At 41.3% G+C, this 9,901-nt stretch overlaps 1 long non-coding RNA gene across 1 annotated transcript; it reads left to right on the plus strand.

The window, feature by feature from the left end:
- The first annotated feature begins 708 nt into the window (after positions 1–708).
- Positions 709–9,603, plus strand: LOC112531938. The gene is made up of 3 exons (XR_003074120.2): positions 709–783; positions 941–981; positions 7,762–9,603. It is a non-coding gene; the product is annotated as an uncharacterized LOC112531938 (long non-coding RNA).
- The last annotated feature ends 298 nt before the right edge of the window (positions 9,604–9,901 follow it).

Here is a 9,901-nt window from a genome sequence, read left to right on the forward strand (position 1 = left end):
GGAAACTCCTTTTGCAGTTTTCCCAGTCACCTGGATCCAGAAATCTAAGACCTCCCTCCATCATGTGCTGTTGGATAATGGAGGGATTCAGTCCCTTCACTGGCATGGAATTCAAATGTGCTGCTCATTCCAGACATTCTCATTGTTCCAATAAGTGATTTTATTTACTCCTTAATATCTCGCAGGTCTATAATATACCAAGCCACAAAACATTTCAAAAGCATCTAAATCATTGCCTAGTGGAAGAATGCCCTACTTTCTGTGTCCTACTAATGAAAAGTGGACTCATGGTTTTGCTTTGTACTTTGAGACCGTGCAGCGTTATCTTCTTTGAACCTTCGGCACTCTTTGTTTTTCATTGTCAAAGTGACATGGCAAGGACAGCTGTCCTCACTGCAGTTCTGATTTTCCTAATCTTATGTAGTTCGGTGCATAAAGAATACCCAAACGTATTTAAACAAGTGTCCTTTCGTACACAGAATAGGAACAAGAAAGAATGATAATGGAGTCAGATCCTTGAGAATCTGCACTGAAGTAAACAAACGCAACAAAAATATTACCGTTACAATCAACCAATGCTGACTGAACTCAGTGGGAGCTCTCCACATCCATCTGAGCACAGGCTTTGACTCGCCTTAACAGCAAAGTTTAGATGTGAACCTGACCTTGAGAGTTCAAGGGTGTTCTGATTTAAAGTCCTGGTTTGTTCTCATCTGCACTCGCAACAGCAGGACAACAACTTCTGTTTTCCCCTCTTTGTTAAGGAGGTCACAACTTGCCTTGGTTTGCAAAAGTTTTAGAATTTTTTTTAGAAATAGATTAAAATAGGAGAAAAATAAACTACATCTGATTGAAAATAATTGTTTTATCTGAGAAAAAAAGTAGTGCTTTATTACAACAACTAGCTTTACTGTTTGATTTTTTCCTTCTCTTTGTACAGCGGACAGAAGATGGAATGGAGCTGTGAACATGAGCATTAAGGTATGCATGGAGTAGGACTTTATGAACTGCATGGGGTAGGAGCCTTGATTAGTGTTGCTGAGTAACAGATTAATTCCTTTAGCACTTTCCTGTAAACATGCCTGGCTGTTTATACAGTTGGGGGCTCTACACTAGGTGCATAACTTGAATTCTGCCTTTCTTGTCTGTGTGAGCTGTCATTATCTCTTTCTTCAGTCCATTTCTAATTCTTCTGCTTTCTGCCTGCTCTATTCCTCAGTGGGGACTTGCACTTATCCACAGCCTCATTGTCAGAGCCATGCCACCCCAGCAGGTGACGCAGAGCAGATGCATATTTGTCTCCTTGCAGCAAGGTGGGGGCAGAGCGGATCTGGGTGCACACAGCCCAGCAGGACTACAGTACTCAAAGGGTTAGGGCTGCTTCCTCTGTTGCCAACAGGAATTTTCCCATTGATTTTTCACTCGGAGCAAGTTCAGGCCCTTCTTCAGTAAGTTACTGACACAAGTATCACTGTTGATAATAGTGGCTCTGCAGCAGATGGAGCGCTTCAATTATCTTGGGCCCATGATGAATGGGCACTATTGACAGCTGCTACAAAATCCATAGCAGACTGAGTACTGCACAGACAGTTAGGATATCGCTGGTAAACATATGGCAGGACTAGATCTTTAAAAAAATACAAACCCAGGCTCTGTTGGCCTTGAGTTTGGTCCAGAGCCAAGTTCTAGGCTGAAGTTCAGTCACACACCATTGGAAAATCCCATAGCAGCGGCAAAGCGGGGTCTTGGGACTTCGATGCTTGGATCTCATTCTGCTTGTTGAATATTGTCTTTGAAAGTCAATGGTGTTTATTTGATGAGAGGAAAAGGAAAGTTTGTTTTCTTTAAGATGTGGCCAAAAATGTGTGTATGGATTTGTTCCAGCCTATTCTACCTCATCACCTGTACAGTTCTGCTTACTGATGATTCTGTCTTTGGGGAGGGAGGTCAGAAGAATATATTCTTCCGCCGACCACATCAAGGCTCCAGTATTATCATAGAATTGTTTGAGTTGGAAGAGACTTTTAAAGATCACCTAGTCCAAATCTCCTGTGATGAACACAGGCTCCCTTGAAATGAACAGGGGATTTATTTCATCCATTCGTTTTAGGCAGTTGCACGCAGTTATTTATCATCCAGTGAACCAGGAGGGCAGAATTGTTCTCACCAGCTGTTCTCCTGCTGATTCACATCTATCTTCACTACAAAAATCTGGTGGATTTGGAGAACCAGGGCAGGGAAGGAGCAGCAGATGAACTGGGAGTCTTAGTATGATGATGTCCTCATTTGATTTGTTCCATTGTTTCTGTCCTCCTTTGGCAGTGTTATCTGTATTCTGCAATCAACAAACAAATATACCAAGAGCTGTGTGGGGCTGCGCATAGTAAATGTCCCATCAGCTCAGGGAATCAAAAAAAGGTTGAAAAAGAAGCTTTTTCCTTTAGTTGCTGAATTAACATTTCAAACTGATCCTCCTGCAATGGGCCACATTGAGAACTCTTTTACGTTAGACAACTGAAAGCAAAACTTGCCCTTCATGTACACTTCGCTTCTCTGATCACATCCTATCTCAGTTTCTCTAGAAAACATGCTGATTTTCAGTCTTGCTATATTGTCCTTACCAGTTATTATCTCGTTGTCAGCTGCCAAAGTTATGAGATCAAAGGCCTGAATACAGCAAGCAACCTCTGCTCTAAAATATTAGAAAACATATAATGAGTGATGTTATCCAATTCTCTGGGGTTTGGTAACTTGGGAGGGACTTTTGGATCCCACTGTCTGTATTGTCATTTGGTTCTTTTTAATGCCAACTTGTTTCTTAAACATCATAAATTACAATACCAGGTGCAAACATTTCTCAGCACAGATCACTCTCTGAAATACATCTTTAATTGTACGAGATTATGTTTTGATTTTGTTTTCAATAAATAAAAATATGCGAACACACCTACACAGGCAAGGGATGTACGAGCTTGTTTGCTTTCTTTGAAATCTACTTACACTCAGAGAGTTCAAAAGCTTGACTCACATTGTGCTCCTCTTGGGAGAGGCTGAGCAAAGAAGTGATGAGGGGTCAAGGAGGGAAAAAAAATACAGCCAAAATGGGCACTGTAGGTGAGCACAGTTGATATGGAGGTGTGTATTTGCACTGGACTCATCCGAGATATCCCTCTTTGTCTGAATGGAGCTCTTGGTGTTGTTTAAATACTGGTGCCTTATCTTGGCTCCTAATATGTGGCATCTCTTTTCCTTTTGTTTGTGGCACAAGTCTTTCCTTTGGTTGAAAGCAGGTAAGGGATTACTGATGATGAGAATGATCAGAGAGAATGGAGCAAAAGGCTGACAAATTCAACCATTACTGGTAGGAGAAAGTACTCTGTGAATTCAGTTCACCACCTCTGTGGTCAGCCACCGTAAAGCTCAAGCCACAAACCCATTGCTTTTGTCCACAAAAACAGAGGAGCCCTTCACCAGTGGGACCACATGGTTGAGTTTGCTCTTCTGTCTATGCATGGATGTCTTCTCCAGCTTACTCTGACCACCTCTTCCAAGCAACAGAAGTGCAGGGCAGCCTATTATAAACCAATTTAGAGAGACAGAGAGATTTTTCTTTTTTTTTTTTTTTTTTTTTTAGAAAAAGGTGGGAAATTTTGGGTTTCAAATCCTGCTGCAGTGGAATTCAAAGAATAGTATAGATTATAGAGTATGTTTTTAAAAGTATGGGTAAAGGCAATAGATGTATCTGCAAATAAAAGAAAACATTAAAAAAATCATTTTAAACCTCTCAGCCCCCTGCCAATAGGTAGAAGAAAGAAATAAACCATTTGCTAAGACCAGCTTGGAAAGAAGCAGATGAAATGGGAACAAAAGTGGGAAAAGATGTGCCCAGAAGACCATGGCACCGTGTCCCTGCAAAGCAATGCCAGTTGGCACTGTGCACCTTTTCTGTGGTGGCACGTGGCATGTAGGTGCTCAGCATAAATGATTGTGGGGTTTTAGATGCTTGCTGAATTGGTATTAGTAAAAACACCAATCTGATGTAAAAAGATGTTCTGTTCCATCTGGGGTCAGACTGCATTTGTTATCATTTAAATTTAAAATGAGACTAGCGAAGATATAAAACCCAGATATTCTAGGAACTGACACAGCCCCAGGTCTGACTTTGAACAATTTATTGCTGAGACCGGAGTTGTCAAGGGATCAGCCATAGCCTGTAGCTGAAAATCCTAGACGGTGAGCAGGAGAAATCCAAACATGCAGGAGGAAAAAGGGAAAAAAATCTGTTGTGTTCCATTTCTCTGTAAACATAAGATTCCTGTCTCTGTAGAAGTTCTTGCATTTCATCAAAACCAACTGGGAAAAAAATAACACAAGTTGATCCCAGGTAATAAGCAGCAACCATCAGCGCATTGTGTCCTGATTTGGTGAATTTTTGGGCAAGGGTGCTGATAGTTAACATTAGCACTGTATCCACTGGGTGCTTAAAATGCATTTTATTGGTGAGGACTGTTTGTGCCACTGGTTTTAATAATCTTATCGCTTAGATGGTCACAAAGGGCATTACACATAATATCCCCATTAAGATATACAAAAGAAGTTCAAACCTCAGCTGGATTTGTTCTTTCCTCAGCCATACAGCCATAGATTGACCAAATTCAACTGATTTGCAGAGCGCAGCCTACCTGAATAATCAGAACCGATATGCACTGCATGGTGTTTTTCCCTTCAAATTTACCAACTGTAGGAAGAGTTAAGTTACTTAAGGTGAATAATAGATTTGTAAACAATAAAAAGAAGTTACCTAGTTGCTGGAAAATAATGAAAGATGCTTTAAAACCCAGGGAATGACCAAATATCTACAGTTTGGAGTGACTGCAACAGGAAGAAGTACTGCATCGGTTCCAGTGTCAAAATAATTTGCTCTGGGACGCGGACTGGAAAACCTCCAGACCATGCTGAGAGGGATCTGGATGCAGGCAGTCAGCAGCCTTTGCACCTCCCATGGGTGCAGTCAGGGCACTTCATTGTGCAGTCAGTGTTCTGGGCTTGGAGAAAGGCAGCTAGGTGCTGCTGGCTGGACCCATCCCCATCCACGTGTCTGGGCATGGATGGAGATTCATTAACTTAGTACTTCTGTTAGAATTCCTGTGTCGTGCCAATCTGCTGCTATCTGAGAATTTCCAGCAAATTTATGTGACCAATCATGTAAAATTACTGAAAACTCTCACAAACTAGGTCAAACCAGGCAGGAAACTACCAAACCGTAGTATTTTCCGTTTCTACAGCCATTTAAATGTAAATAATTACTCGTGGACTCTAGTGGAAAATAATGTACATTCCAAATTAATCATCAGTGGCATTTCTAACTCCACAGAATTATTTGATGTCTTTCACTAAACAATGCCTTGGAATCCATTTCTGTTGAGACCTCTGTTTGCTAACGTGGTTTATGGCTCCCTGGGCCTTACAAGCTATTCAGCAGACAGCCTCCTCTGCACCCAGCAGCACAAGACTGATACCCTTTTGCTTTACCTTGATCAGCCCATATGCTGAAACTGATGAACTGTTTCTTTTCTGTATTACAGCTCTTTCTTTTCACTTTCATATAATCATAGGGTCATTAAGGTTGGAAAAGACCTCTAAGATCTTCCAGTCCAACCATCAGCCCATGCCCACAAAATCATGTCCCTCAGTGCCACATTTCCACTGTTCTAGAACACCTCCAGGGACAGTTACTCCTCCACCTCCCTGGACAGCCTATTGCAATGCATTATCACTCTATCTGAGAAGAAATTTTTCCTAATATCCAACCTGAGCCCCTCCTGTGCAACTTAAGGCCATTATCTACTGTCTTATACCTTATAGCTGTCAAATCCTTGGAATTTTTCAGCAATCACAGATACTGCAGTACCTACATAGATACAGCCTGTCTGTTTATTTTGCCTCTTAATGTTTGTCAAACAAGAAATTTTCAGACCTGGCTATTGTGTGCTCCATGATGCTGCAAACTTGTTCTAAGGAGTAAGTTGTCTCAATTTGGTCAGAAGTGCACTATACAACTCCCACATACATGCATAATGATAAATTCCCTTCAGAGTGGCTGAAGAAGTCCTTCAGCTCCGTGCTGTGTTTCTGACACATGCCTAGCCTGTAGTAGGTATTTAGGAAAAGAGTGTAAAAGCAGACTGGCCATACAGCAATACTTGATTCTGGCACACCCTCGCAGCAGTCTGTGCCTTAGGGGCACCGTGAGCCAGAGATTGTATCTGCATCTTTGACTTTTGTAACGCTCGATGAATTTTTCAGCCAGGAATGTGTCTAATTGCTTTTTGAGCCCATTTCTACTTTTGGCCTCTACAACATCCTGTGGCAATGAGTTCCGCACTTTAATTATGCACTGTATGAAAAAAAGAAAGATATATATATATATTTTTCCTGTTGCTTTAAATCTGCAGCTTGTCAATATTATTTGATAACCTTTTTGTGATACCCTTTTTCTTGAGTGGCAATTGCTAATTTGGCATCTAATATTGTTTTCTTATATTTAGCATACTTTCTTTGTATGTAGTATCCTAGTCTATCAATGCTAAACTCATCTGACAGCTTTTCTAAACTGCTCAGAAAGTAACATGTAATCCCTTTCCAGCATGTCACAACCATCTTTTGCTTTTACTTTTGCTCTCTGTACACCTGCTGTTTTTTTGTTGTTTGTTTATTTGTTTTAATTTTTTTGTTGTTGGATATTTCTTTTGTTGATTAATTTTGTGAGACATTTATGACTATTTTCAGTAGGTCTCAGGACACATCCCTGTGAACTCTCACTGTTAGTCCTCACCACTAGGAAACCTGACCATCCATTCCTAGTCTCCTTTTGTCATCTTTTATCTAGCTATTCTTCTATACAGGAGCTTTCTTACCCACCTGAGCTCAGTTTCCCTGGACAGCATTAGTGAAGGACGTTGTCATAAAGGTCAGGGATCTCAGTGCAGTACAGAAATAGCCACACTGTTATGTTGCAGTTGTGTCTTGGCAATACACGTTGCAGGCAACTCATTTCACATCTTGGGTCTAACTTGGACACTCACATGTGAAATTTGGCCTTAGGATGCAAGACAGGGGCAAACTTTGGCATTTTTAATTGGTAGGTCTCAGATTTAGGTTACCTCCAATTTTCATATCTAAACATAAGCAGAATGCTCATCAAGTACTCCACAGGAGCTTGGAAATACCAGAAAATAATGAGAGCCCTATCTCTGTGTGTTCTGTGTTGCTGGGCATGTCCACTCCACCAAGCTCTGTCACATGTAGTATAAAATCACAGACATTCTCCATTCCGATTTCTTGAAGGAGAGAGGCGCTGGGTAAAGACTGAGACTCTCAGGAAGGTATGAACACTCTTCTCCAGCCTTGTGGTATATGCAGTAACTGCCACAATGGCTGATATGAGCCAGAATCTCTTGCAACAGAGGCTGTTGACCAAGGTTCTGCACTAGCTTATATTTCTAGCTATCATTTATGGATGACAGCACCAGTGGGGAGGGAGCAAGACATGTGGGACCTTCCATTCCTAATGCCACTTTGAAGGCATTTTTGCTGGCTCTTGTACATTTGTGTTATTCCTTTTCATTTTTATTGGTATTCATATTACAAACTTGTTTAGAATATCTGGGTTGTTGGCCTGGCCAAGGCTCTTCAATTCTCATTTGTGAAATTAATTCATTTTATAATCAAAGTTATATGTTCTCCTTTGTCTCCCAACAGCTTTTGACCTTCTACAGAAACTGTTCCCACAATCCAAGCTATCTAGTGAGAAACATTTCTGCAAAAGCAATTACCACGAGAAGAAACTGGCAAGATAGGCTGTGTCTTCATGACAAGGAGAAAAAAGGAGGGTCGAAAGGGGCCTCCAAAAAAATGTACCAGACAGAAGTAGACTGTTTCTCATAGACTGGGGTGGTGCAAAAGAAGTGAAAGGATGTGGGAGTGAGTTATGGGTCAGGAAGGAAGGAAAGGGATTTCTTTGGAGAACAAGGGAGGGGAGTACAGCAGAGACCACTGGAGTCCAAGCATTACCTTTTTTGTGTGTGTATTTGTATAGTACTGTTTTCACTTTTTCTGTAGAATAGAAATCTTCCTGGGTTTCTTTTGCATACTGGGAGTGAGGACTGGCTGTATCAGGTTGCAGACAAGTGGCTTGCAGTATTGTGTCCTCCTGCATCCCTATTTAATGGACAAATTCCACAAGCTGTGATAGATTCAGCAGGTTGAAGTGATGATGATGATGATGATGGTATTAGGAATTATGATGGTTAGCCTTTTTCTGATTCTCGAACACCTTGTTTTGAATGAACAAAGGCCATTCTTCACATCTAGTCTAGAAGAATGTGGTGCTTGGCTTGAATCATTGATGAAGCCTTGGTTATCTGTGTTGGGCTCTCTGAAGACAGGGAATATACACCATAACCAAAATCCTAAAACTGTTGCTGACGGTATCTCTTGCAGCAGAAAGTTCCAGCTGCATATGGACACTGGATCTTGGTCCATGTAGATTGCTGACAGTAAAATCTCACCTAATGATTGGCTAGAATTTAGAAGGAGTGGCAAGCGATACCTCCTTGAAATGGTGCTATAAAGTATAAATTAAATATTCCTTTCTCTCTTGCATTTCTGAATTTAAATCCATACCTTCAAAATCCCTCGCTAGTCAGAGTGTTGCTGATGAGAAGGAGTGATAAATGATTTGGAGAATGCTCTTTCTTGCCTTGGCTATAATTAAACCACTGTGGATTTTCCAGCTCCAAATGCTTACTGACGTGCAGCAATCTGGACAGCCAGACTGCCTAAGACAAAGACTGTTTTCTTATTTATAGGGATGCTGAGTCATAAGGTAATGTGTAGATGCTGGCAGTAGGATACCAGCTCTTCACACAGGACAGTGAAGTAGGGGCATCCTCATGGAAAAGCTCTGCTCACAGCTGTTCAGGATCAGGTAGCACAGCATACTGTTTCTTGTCTCTTTCTGCCCAAACTAAGAAACACAGGCAGATGAGGGCATTGGATAGGCCCCAGCCAGTATCTGCACCAAGAGAGGTAAAGAACAAATTCTCACTTGCCTTCAATACCAGAGTAATGGAGACACCTGTGATTTCCACCATACGATAGATTTGCTTCATTCTATAGGGGTGCTCATTCCATACTTTTTTGGTGTAAGGATACCGTTGTAAGGACAACCAGTCACAGGAGCAGAAGCAACACCAGAACTACAAATACTGTTCAGATAAGAAAAAAGAGAAGAAAGATTGGGCCACAGCTCTGATGGCTGGTTTAATCTCATGGTAGTGAGTTGAACAAGAACAGACAGTGAAAACATATATGCACGAATTTGTGTAGCACTGTGCTGTGGTACATGTTATTTGACAGATACAACACATCCACCTGAAAATCTCTGATCTCTGTCAGAAAAGGAGAGAACAAACCAACATCGCTTGATGTTGAAAATATAAAATACCTTTCAGGCTTGGCTAAAAAGGCAGTGTGGATCTAGTCTGTATCTCCTTTATCAACAAGCTCCAGCTATAGACATAAGAGACATAACCTGCATGTTCTACCTCAACACAGTTCCTTCATCCCCAGATGAAGAGCCTTAGGGAGAGAAAATCCCTCTAAATTCCTTGCATTCTTCTGAGTGCTACAATTTATTCATACTTATTTGGCATGCCTTCATTTCCAGGACCCATATGCAAAGAAGCAGCACCTCGTAGCAGTACCTTCTGATCCTTCAAGACTGAGCAGTTTCTGAGTACAGTTCTAGGCAGCAGCTGTCTCATTTTTGATCCCTGAGGCCTTCTGAGGGATTATTACTCATGTGAACGGCTAGGGACAGGATTGTAAAAAGTGGCCA

This window comes from Gallus gallus, chromosome 2, assembly GCF_016699485.2.
Source record: "Gallus gallus isolate bGalGal1 chromosome 2, bGalGal1.mat.broiler.GRCg7b, whole genome shotgun sequence".
NCBI lineage: Eukaryota > Metazoa > Chordata > Aves > Galliformes > Phasianidae > Gallus > Gallus gallus.